Consider the following 9954-nt stretch of genomic DNA (forward strand, 5'->3'; position numbering starts at 1 on the left):
GAGAGAGAGAGAGAGAGAGAAAGAGAGAGAGAGAGAGAGAGAGAGAGAGAGAGAGAGAGAGAGAGAGAGAGAGAAAGAGAGAGAGAGACCCTTCTCCGGTGTCATCCAACAACTGCGAACGCCAAGTGTCATCTGTGCATGTTTTTCCCCCAAATAATAGAGAGAATAAGAGAGAGCAGGAGAGCGGGAGAGGGGGAGAGAGAGAACCCTTTCATTTGCAGTGTCCTTCAGTCCTCACAGGGAGGTCACGCAAATAAGGATAGACGAAGAATGAAAGAAAGGGGGAAAAAACCCTTAATGCCACTTCCTATTTTCACCTTTCTTTTCAGCGGGCAAATTAACCTTTGTGTAATTTCTCTAATTGTGGCGGTTGACGTAGCGACTGGCACCCCATCACCTTTGCATCTATTTCCCTGACACTTTCATTATCACAATAGGTATATGAAACAGACAGGTGCAAAATACATGGGCAGCCTCTGTCCTCGCGCTCGGTGGAGTTGCCATGGCAACGGCTGATAGAGTAGGTTATTGATTGGCCGTGTCCAGTCGGAATTGTGTAGCCCCCCCCCCCCCGAACCGCTTTTTTTTCCGAGGTGATGGGCGTGGATCAATAGTGTGATATTGTATGCTGCTCTCTCCCCTTCCACAGCCGCGCAGAATGAGAAAAAAAGATAAAGGGGGAACCGAAATTATTTCATGTAAAATGTAAGAGATCGTATTTAAGATGCGGTATTCTGCAGTCAACAGTTACCACATTGGAGCAACGCCATGCCAGGCGATGATGTTTGAATACCGTAATGTGTTTGGAGAGCTCTGAGGATTGCCTCCTTCATGTATGACTATGCGTCTATTTAAACCGCCCTAAAATAAATAAGTAATGGAAAAATAGGTTCGGGGGGGGGGGGGGGGGATAGAATGAAAACACACCGAGGCCAGCTCTTTAATATCATGTCTGTTTCTGTCATTCCCACTACGAAATCACCGTATTCCCCTTGCTATTGCTTACACACACTGTCAGGGCGCATTTACCATATTTTCATTTATTTATTTATATCCATCTTTTTTTTCCATTATCCATTTCATCCACATCTATCCACAGCTTTTTTCCTTTCTTCTTCTTCTACTCTTATTCCCCCTTATATATTTCCTAATCAGCGCCGTTAGAGAGGAAAAAAGGGGGTCCGGTTCAGATTGTTTTGCAACGTTCGGACCCGTGTCGGCGCTGCAGACCTGGGGGAGCTCGTTTAAATCTGGCCTGAGGGACCCCTCCAGCTAGGGGTCACGGTCGGAGACGCGGCGCCGCGGATTTAGAGGCGGGATCTCCTGGAGGGCTCTCTGTCGCCCCGAGGCACGGTCATCACCGCTCCGAGAGAGAGAGAGAGAGAGAGAGAGAGAGAGAGAGAGAGAGAGAGAGAGAGAGAGAGAGAGAGAGAGAGAGAGAGAGAGAGAGAGAGAGAGAGAGAGAGAGAGAGAGAGAGACAGTCAGACAGACAGACAGACAGACAGCGAGGGAGAGAGAGACAGACAGACAAAGAGGGTGAGAGGGAGACAGACAGACAGAGAGGGTGAGAGAGAGACAGACAGACAGAGAGGGACAGAGTGAGAGACAGAGAGGTGGTGGAGGTGGATATCGTGTGGCGGCGGAGGACAAAGGGGAATTATCCCGTCCACTGTTCAGCCGTCTGGGTGAGGTGGCCGGCGCCTTGCCCTTTGGACACTTCCCTGCTCCATACATCACTCAACTCATTTCGCCCCAATTTGAAGCCTTTTCTCCATACGGCGTATTGATATTACAATGACAGATGATCGTAAAAAGGGACCCTTTGGTTTTTTTCTGTGTGCTTTTTTTCGAAATGGCGTCAGTGAAGCAGATAAAAAGCGATCGCTATTAATCTCCACGCAGGTGACCCGGCGCGACTAGGAGATGGGTTGTGTTTTGAATATCGCCTGCAAACTTTGTCTCTCTGGCATCACCCAGGTCAACCCAAGGCGGCTGTACTCCAGGAGAGAAGCCCATGGTGTTGTGGAGCTGGGCTCCTCGCTGTGTTGCCTCCCTTCCCCTCCTTCAGCAGTGGCAGCAACCTGCTCTGTATACAGTCTGTCTCCCTACACACATATGTCAATATGTTTGGTCTTCACTTGGAAGGAATCTGCCCTGAGGCTTCCATACCAAATTAGAAGACCAATCCCACATCGGACCCCTTTCATGCCCCCCACTCGCAAAGTGTCTGACGCAGCCGCATCAATAATTCAGCCACTGTTTAGCTGCAGTCGGGCCACATGTTACAGGTCAAACAGCCCTGGCCACTGCAGGCCCGGGCCGAACCCAAGGTCACTGCGGGGCGGGCGAGTGATGCAGAACCTCCCCCCTGATGGACATGGGTTCTAGCCCCGTCCCGCAGGCTTGGATGAGGTTCTCAAAAGAGCTCGGAGACTCAGAGGTAGCATCTGAAGCATGGGGGGCCCTCATGCATCGCAATACGCCTGCTGAGCATGTGGTTATAGTATGGTGTATATGTTAAAGAATAATATACTGGTAACGTGTAGTGTAGTTAAGTATCGACTGGTAGGGTATATAATAGTATAGTAAAGTATAGCATAGTTTAGTAGGATGGTGTGGTATGTTATGTTAGCATAGTATGGTATGGTATATCACACCAAGTATAGTGTGGTATTTCATATAGTTTAGTATAGGATAGCATATTATAGAAAAGTGTAGTATGGTATAGCATATTATAGTATAGTATAGAATAGTATATTATACTGTTAGTAAGAGAAACGTCCATTGTTTCTAAACCCTGGGGAAGTGTATTCAAACAGTAAAACTGTCTATTTGAACAGTATAACAGTGTATTAAACAGTAAAGCCATGTATTAAATCGATTAAACAGTGTATTCAAACAGTATAACAGTGCATTAAAGCAGTAAAACCTTGTATTAAGGCAGTAAAACATTGTATTTAAAAAGCAGTTAGTCGATGCAGTCTGCTGATAGTGAGTCAGGCTCCACAGATGTGCTAAATCTGCAACTGGTAAGACAACACATGCTAACTAGACCTTTTGTGTGTGTGTTTGTGTCTTGAAAAGGAATCCATAGGCTCCATAGTGGTTTCAAACCCCTCAGCGGAGTAGGGTGTGGGGATGGGGGCAAGGGGGACACAGCTAGGTTTTAGCCTCTCCTGGTGTTAACACAGGCCACGTTTGTTTGTATGTGTGCGTGCGTGAGTGAGAAGGCATCTGTAGGTGGTTCAATGTATGTGAGTGTGTGTATGTATGTCAATGTCCGTGTACATGTGTTAGAGCATTTGTATATATGTATGTTAATATACTGATGTCCGTTTGTGTGCGCGTAATACGGTGTATATGCATGAGTGTGGATGCAGTGTAAGTGTGTATACTACAGTGCATGTTTATGTGTGTGTGCAGTTATGTATGTGTGTGTGTGGGTGGGTGTGTGTGCTTGTGTGTGCGTGTGTTTGTTTCTGTGTGTGTGCAGTTGTATGTTTGTGTGTGTGTGTGTGTGTGTGTGTGTGTGTGTGTGTGTGTGTGTATGTGTGTGTGTGTGTGTGTGTGTGTGTGTGTGTGTGTGTGTGTGTGTGTGTGTGTGTGTGTGTGTGTGTGTGTGTGTGTGTGTGTGTGCAGTGCTGTGGCAGAGGTTAGCCAAGGAGTGGAGTGGCTGCCCTCGCGCCTCGGCAAGATGAAACGCGCTCAGCGCCTCAAGACGAAGACCCTGGCAGAGAGAGAGAGAGAGAGAGAGAGAGAGAGAGAGAGAGAGAGAGAGAGAGAGAAAGGGAGAGAGAGGGAGAGAGACACAGAGAGAGAGAAACTGAGAGTATAACAGAGAGTAAAAGAGAGGCCGAGAGAGAAAGCGAGAGGAAGGGAGAGACAGACGGGGAGCGGAAGAGAGAGGGATAAACTCCATCACTCTAACCTCGTCCTCCTTTCCCTGAGCCAGATGGTGATTCAATGACTCGTCAGAGTGAGGGCCGGGTGTAAAACTTTTCAGACAATGTACGTTCAGTGTGCACATGGTGCGGTGTGAGGCGCTGAACTCAAGGTCAACCAGTGGCCGGCCTCTGTGGTGAGCGGAAATGCTAACATAGCATCTGTACATTAGAGTAAGTCCAGCAATGTTTGTTAGTTTTAAGTCTGCAGTTTAGTTTGATGTATGTGGTCTGTGTTTTGTGTGTGTTCAATGCAATGCATTTTAGCTGTTAGGACAGGTTGTAGGACAAGCATTTAGAATCTTGATCACTTTCTGAGGTGACTTCATCATTTTCAATGAATTGCACTTAATTAACAATAATATGCATCTAGAATTATAAATAAAATGTCTAATGACTAACAGGGACGCAATATTTTAATCTTTCTTTGATTAATTAGCTGATCTCATCTGTTCCCTATCAAGCCCCACTCATTCGTTGGGACACGACTGACATATTGTTGTTGTTCTGCACACCAAATACTAAATTATTATTAGATTCGTAATCTACAGTATCTTTTACACCAATCTGATGTCATCAGAAGACTGTCGAGAAAAGGGTGATTTCCTGTATTGAGTGTGATCATTCTCCTCAATGATGTTCTCAGAGTGTCAGGAGAGTAGGTTTCTGGTCGCACTCGTCAATAAAGCTCGATAAACATTACAAACACACACTCACACACAAACACACACACACACACACACACACACACACAAACACACACACACACACACACACACACACACACACACACACACACACACACACACACACACACAAACACACACACGCATGCACGCACACACACACGCATGCACGCACACACACACACACACAGACACTTACACTCACACACACATCAACAGCATTGTGGATGATGCAGGAATTTTTTATGGAACTCACAATGAACAACATTGCTTCTTTACTGTTTTAATCATGATATATGCGTACGCACTAATGCAATATATTATTTAATTGACTGCATCAAACCTTATGAAAACAGCAGTTCATCTGTAACTAAGTTATTCATCCTGTAGATGAAAGAGCAAAGAAGGAACGGGGTACCTTCATTAATGAGTGTTTGAATAATTAATTGAGTTAATGATAGACAGGGGGCAGGGTCTCTGCTATACTTGTTGGCATACTTCAGATTGGGTGAGAGAGAATAAGTTGCTCTCTCAGTCCAAATCCTGTAACGGTTGAGTCAGACTTTGTGTGAATCAGCCTCTCTCTCGTTCACATAGCGCTGCCAAACCAGCTCCTAGTAAAACATTCTTTCATAGTTATACCTTAACGTTTCAACCTAAATAACTTTATAAACACCATTATGTATTTATTTTCTTTTATCACGGTATTTGGTTTTGTCCTCATTTAATTTAATGTATTTAGTTCTACTGTTGTGTTATATCCATTTAAACCCATAACCTACACATCGACTTCTCTATACAACGTGGTGTGGTCCGTATAAACTTGTGAAGCCCATTCTACCTGTGGTATAATATTATAATCTTAATCTTTTGAAAGTATACATATCTCTATAATCTCTATAATCTTTTGAAAGTTCATTGTGTTGTTGTTCAGATGCAAGGAACAGGATTTGTATTCCTGCTTGTGCTCGCTCTACTTAAATATTCATACACTGGGTATGACTCATGAATCTGCCTAATGAATTCTCAAATTACACACTGTGTACATTAGACTAGGCATGAATTTATTCAGATTCCTGCCGTAATGACACTGTGGAAACAGTGTGGATCTTAAATGGTCATGAAACCCAAACTCTTGACAGAATATGCATGTGTAGGAATATATATATATATATACATATATATATATATATATATACATATATATATATATATATATACAGATCTTTAGCGTATTGCTATCAATCAGTTACTACAAATTGATACAACAAAAAATTCGGCTTGAGGGTCATCGAAGAGGAGTTGTCATGGCGATGACCTTTGACAGCTGATGCTTGGCTCGCGGATGAAGGGGGGTGGGGGGGCTGAACTCCCGTGTCCTAACAGTGTGAGGTGATAGATCTCTCCCCCCCACTCTATAAGTAGTTGTGATGTCCGGCTAGAAAAACAACTCTAACTGATGTGTCACCTGACCAACCCCCCCAAACCCCCCCCCCCCCCCCCACCACACATCCCCACCATTTTGTTTAGTCGCTCGTCGCTAGGACGACGACAACGACGGCCACGGCGACGTATAGCCTCCTATAGGTACACACACAGGCGGCCCGTAGTTATTCATCATCCATAATGTTAACGATTACAGCATGTCGATAGCCACGCCGGGAGTTAAATGAGTTTGTGCACTCAGCGGCGCGCGCGTGCGCCGGCCGCGGTTCAAGGTCACCCCGGCCCGTTCCTGACAGCCGGGATGTTTCCCGGGCAGGCGCACGCAGCCCACGCCAAGGTCAAACGTGCCACTATTTAGAACAAATAGATACATAAAACACTCCATCGTGAGGGGGGGGGGGGGGGGGGGGGGGGGGGTGGGTGGGTGGGGGGGGCCCGGGACCTTGGGCCCCGGGACGGAGCCCAGACGCCAGCCTGTGGATTTTTTCTCCTGTACTTGTATTTCAGTCTGACACTCTGTCACCCCCCCCACCCTTGCTATTTTCCTCCGCTCCACACACACATACCCACCTTTCCTACACCCTAGCGCACGCACGCCCGCACGCACGCATGCCTGCTACCGTCAACACTGCATACACACACAGAAAACGTGCAGAGACCCACACACGCAGACCTATTATCAACCAAACACACACAATAACACACGCTTTTTATCCACCACAAACACACACACACATAAACAGGCACATACAACGACGCACACACACACACACTCATACTCCTCTCCTCAACCCCCCCCCCCCCCCCCCCCCCCCCCTACAAACACACACACACCTGCAAAGACAAACCCTCACACACGCACATCCACCTTCTGTGTCCCCTGTACCGTTTCCAAATCAAATCCTTCTTATGTGGAAAGTTTGCATTGATTTCCGTCTGGGCTGGAACCCACAACCACCACTACCACCAGAGTGTGTGATTGCGATGGTGAGACGACGGTGAGTGTGTGGGAGTGTGTGTGTGGCGTGGGGGGGAGGGGGGGGGGGGGGGGGGGGGGGGGGGGGCAGCACACTTTATCATTCAGCTCCGTCTGCTGGGCAGCTGAACGTCCGGCGAGCTGGGCCCGCTCTAAGCCGCTCCGCCAGGCATAGCATGACCGAAGCCGCTGCTGCACCTATGGGCCGGGGCACCGAGAGAGAACCAGGGAGGGGAAGGAAAGGAGGGAGAGGAGGGAGAAGAAAGCGGCCCATTGTGTTGGAGCACGGGCAGGACACGGCTGGGGCGCGTGGAGAGAGGATACACTCGATATGGAGTCAGTTAGCAGCTCATGCCTATCGCCGCGGACAATAGGACCAGGGCGAGTGTCTCCCCTCCCTCTCTCTCACTCTTTCTCTCTCTCTCTCTCTCTGCCCCCCCCCCCCCCCCCCCACACACACACTCCACCCCCCTACCCCCCCCCCCCCCCCCCCCCCCCCCCTTCCCTCCCACTCCCCTCCGGCACACGAGCCAGGGGGGCCGGGGGGGGGCGCTCTGATGGCCAAGCGTGACATTTAAACCCCAGCCCTGCAGTGGCTTCAGGGGCTCTTTGTGGATGAGAAGGAGGGGGCGGGGGGGTGTTGGAAATCGGAGGAGGAGATGGGGGGGGGGGGGGGGCATCTGAGCCAAGAGAAAGAAGAAGAAGAAAATAAGGAGGTACGGCCAGAGACTCACCCTGACTAAACCCTTACAAGCACCCCTACCACCCAAACCCTTACACAGCCCCCCCGAACACCTACCCTCACGCCTCTGTCCACACGCGTGCCCCCTCCCCCCGCCTCAGCTCCCCCCTCCCCTTGTAGAAACCCTCAGTGTTGTCAGTGATTTGGGGGGGGGGGGGGGCTCCATTGTGAGCCGTTCGGCCCCTAAAGAAAAGGGCCCTTTGGTGGCAGACAATTCAGCTGTCCACTCTGATCACAATGGGGGCACATCCCATTGCTTTGAGCATCTGTTTCAAGTTGGTATCGGTGGGTCCCCCTCTCTCTGTCTCTCTCCCTGGTTGGGCTGTGCGGGCCGGGCCCATACAGAGCAGAGCGTGAGTCACTAAATCCCTGGATCTGCCCCGCTTCACCACCACCTGCTCACAACCAACCTTCTTTAACAATTCTTATTCTGGATCAATACGGAGGAGTCGGCCATGGTGTCTCTCAAAAGAGACAGATGAATAGACTTAGGCAGCGTAGGCGGTTGGTAGGGATTGCATGCTTTCTTGGATACTGTAACGGTGTGTTGTCGGCCAACTGTACGAACCTGTGAATGTTTCAAAAAGAGAGCGAGAACATGATTCTTTTTTTTGGCAGAATGAAAGAACGGGACTGACTCTATCAACGGCAATGCATCGCCCCCCTGTGGTCATTTTAGTCATTGTATTTTCTTAAATACAGACGATTTAGTCTTGGACCATATATTTATTTTTAAGCTAACCCTTTACATTTCCAGTTCATGTCATTATAGAAAGCTGTGGAATGGCCACTATTTTATAAATCATTTGGAAAATGTAATATTCCCCTTGCGTCGTCGGTTGATTTTATTCCCCCTGTGTAAGAGTAACAATTTGATTGACATGATCTCGGGATCTGCTCCTACGCTCTTGCCCAATAGCTGACTCCGAAGGGTAAACACAGCACAGGGGCTCTCTGCCGGGGAACCGGCTAATCAGCCCAGAAACATTTGCTGCCCTTCTGGCAAGGTCACAGAGGTCACGGTCCCTGGGCTGGACGTCCATTCGGTAGATCCCTTCCCCCTTAGGGACTCAGGGCCTGCGGCCACAATCACGGGCCAGTGTCCATAGGCTCCTAGGAGCCACCTTTCATGTGTAGGGGCCCGGGATGGGCTGCCGGGGGTGGGTGGGGTTGGAGTGGGGACTATCGGTCTGTCTGTACGTCCGTCCGCCATCCATCCGTCCCCTCAAATACAGTGCCCCCCCCCCCCCGGTTCTATTGACTCAGACTGCCAGAACGCAGGGTTCTGATTGGCCCTGGGAGGCCAGTGGCGAACCTCGCCTGCTGTTTGTCCAGCTGATTGATCTGTTAACACTGTCCACTGGACGTGTGTCCCTGAATTTAATTTCAGAATTCATTTCTGGGGAGACGTGTGTACAGAAATGATGTAGAGTCTGCGGCTCGCTGTGAAGGATTGCGGGCGGAGATGAAATAAATTGCAATTTGGATTGCCTTCTCTTCTCTCTAATGAGGAATGTCTCGAGTGTTTTGCTCAGATGGATCTGTATCCCCCCGTCTAAAGCATTCTCGGCCTCCCGTTCCTCGGGCTTTGATTGTGTCTGTTTCTATGATTCAGCTGTATTCATTGCTTTCCTGTGGCTGATCGCCAAAACCGAAAAACTCAAATGGGTTTGGGTCTGACCGTCTGAGAATGTTTCAGTTTGAGCCGCTTCAGGGCAACAGTCACTACACTACTTAGCAAAGGCTTCGTTATTTCTGATGCCAACTGATGGAAAGATATATATTTTTGGCCTTTTGGTTGCCATCTTTTTGTGAAGCTCATAAATATGATGGAGTGTTGCAGAGAGATATTTAACCACAGTGAAACTGCACATGACTCTGAATCTAATCACACACCAATACACAGACAAGTCCCCTGCCGTCAAAATAATAAAATAAAAATCTGGTGAAAAACGCCAGCGGAGAAAAGGCAGAGCTGATTCATTTCACAGCTCATAAAGGCAGCTAGTGTGTGTGTGTGTATGTGTGACAGAGAGAGAAAGAGAGAGGGAGAGAGAGAGTGTATGTGTTTGAGTGTGTGCCTGCATGTGATTGTGTGTGTTTGTGTGTGTGTGTGTGTGTGTGTGTGTGTGTGTGCGTGTAAGTGTGCCTCCATTGTCCAC

The sequence above is a fragment of the Gadus morhua genome, chromosome 11 (assembly GCF_902167405.1).
Source record: "Gadus morhua chromosome 11, gadMor3.0, whole genome shotgun sequence".
NCBI lineage: Eukaryota > Metazoa > Chordata > Actinopteri > Gadiformes > Gadidae > Gadus > Gadus morhua.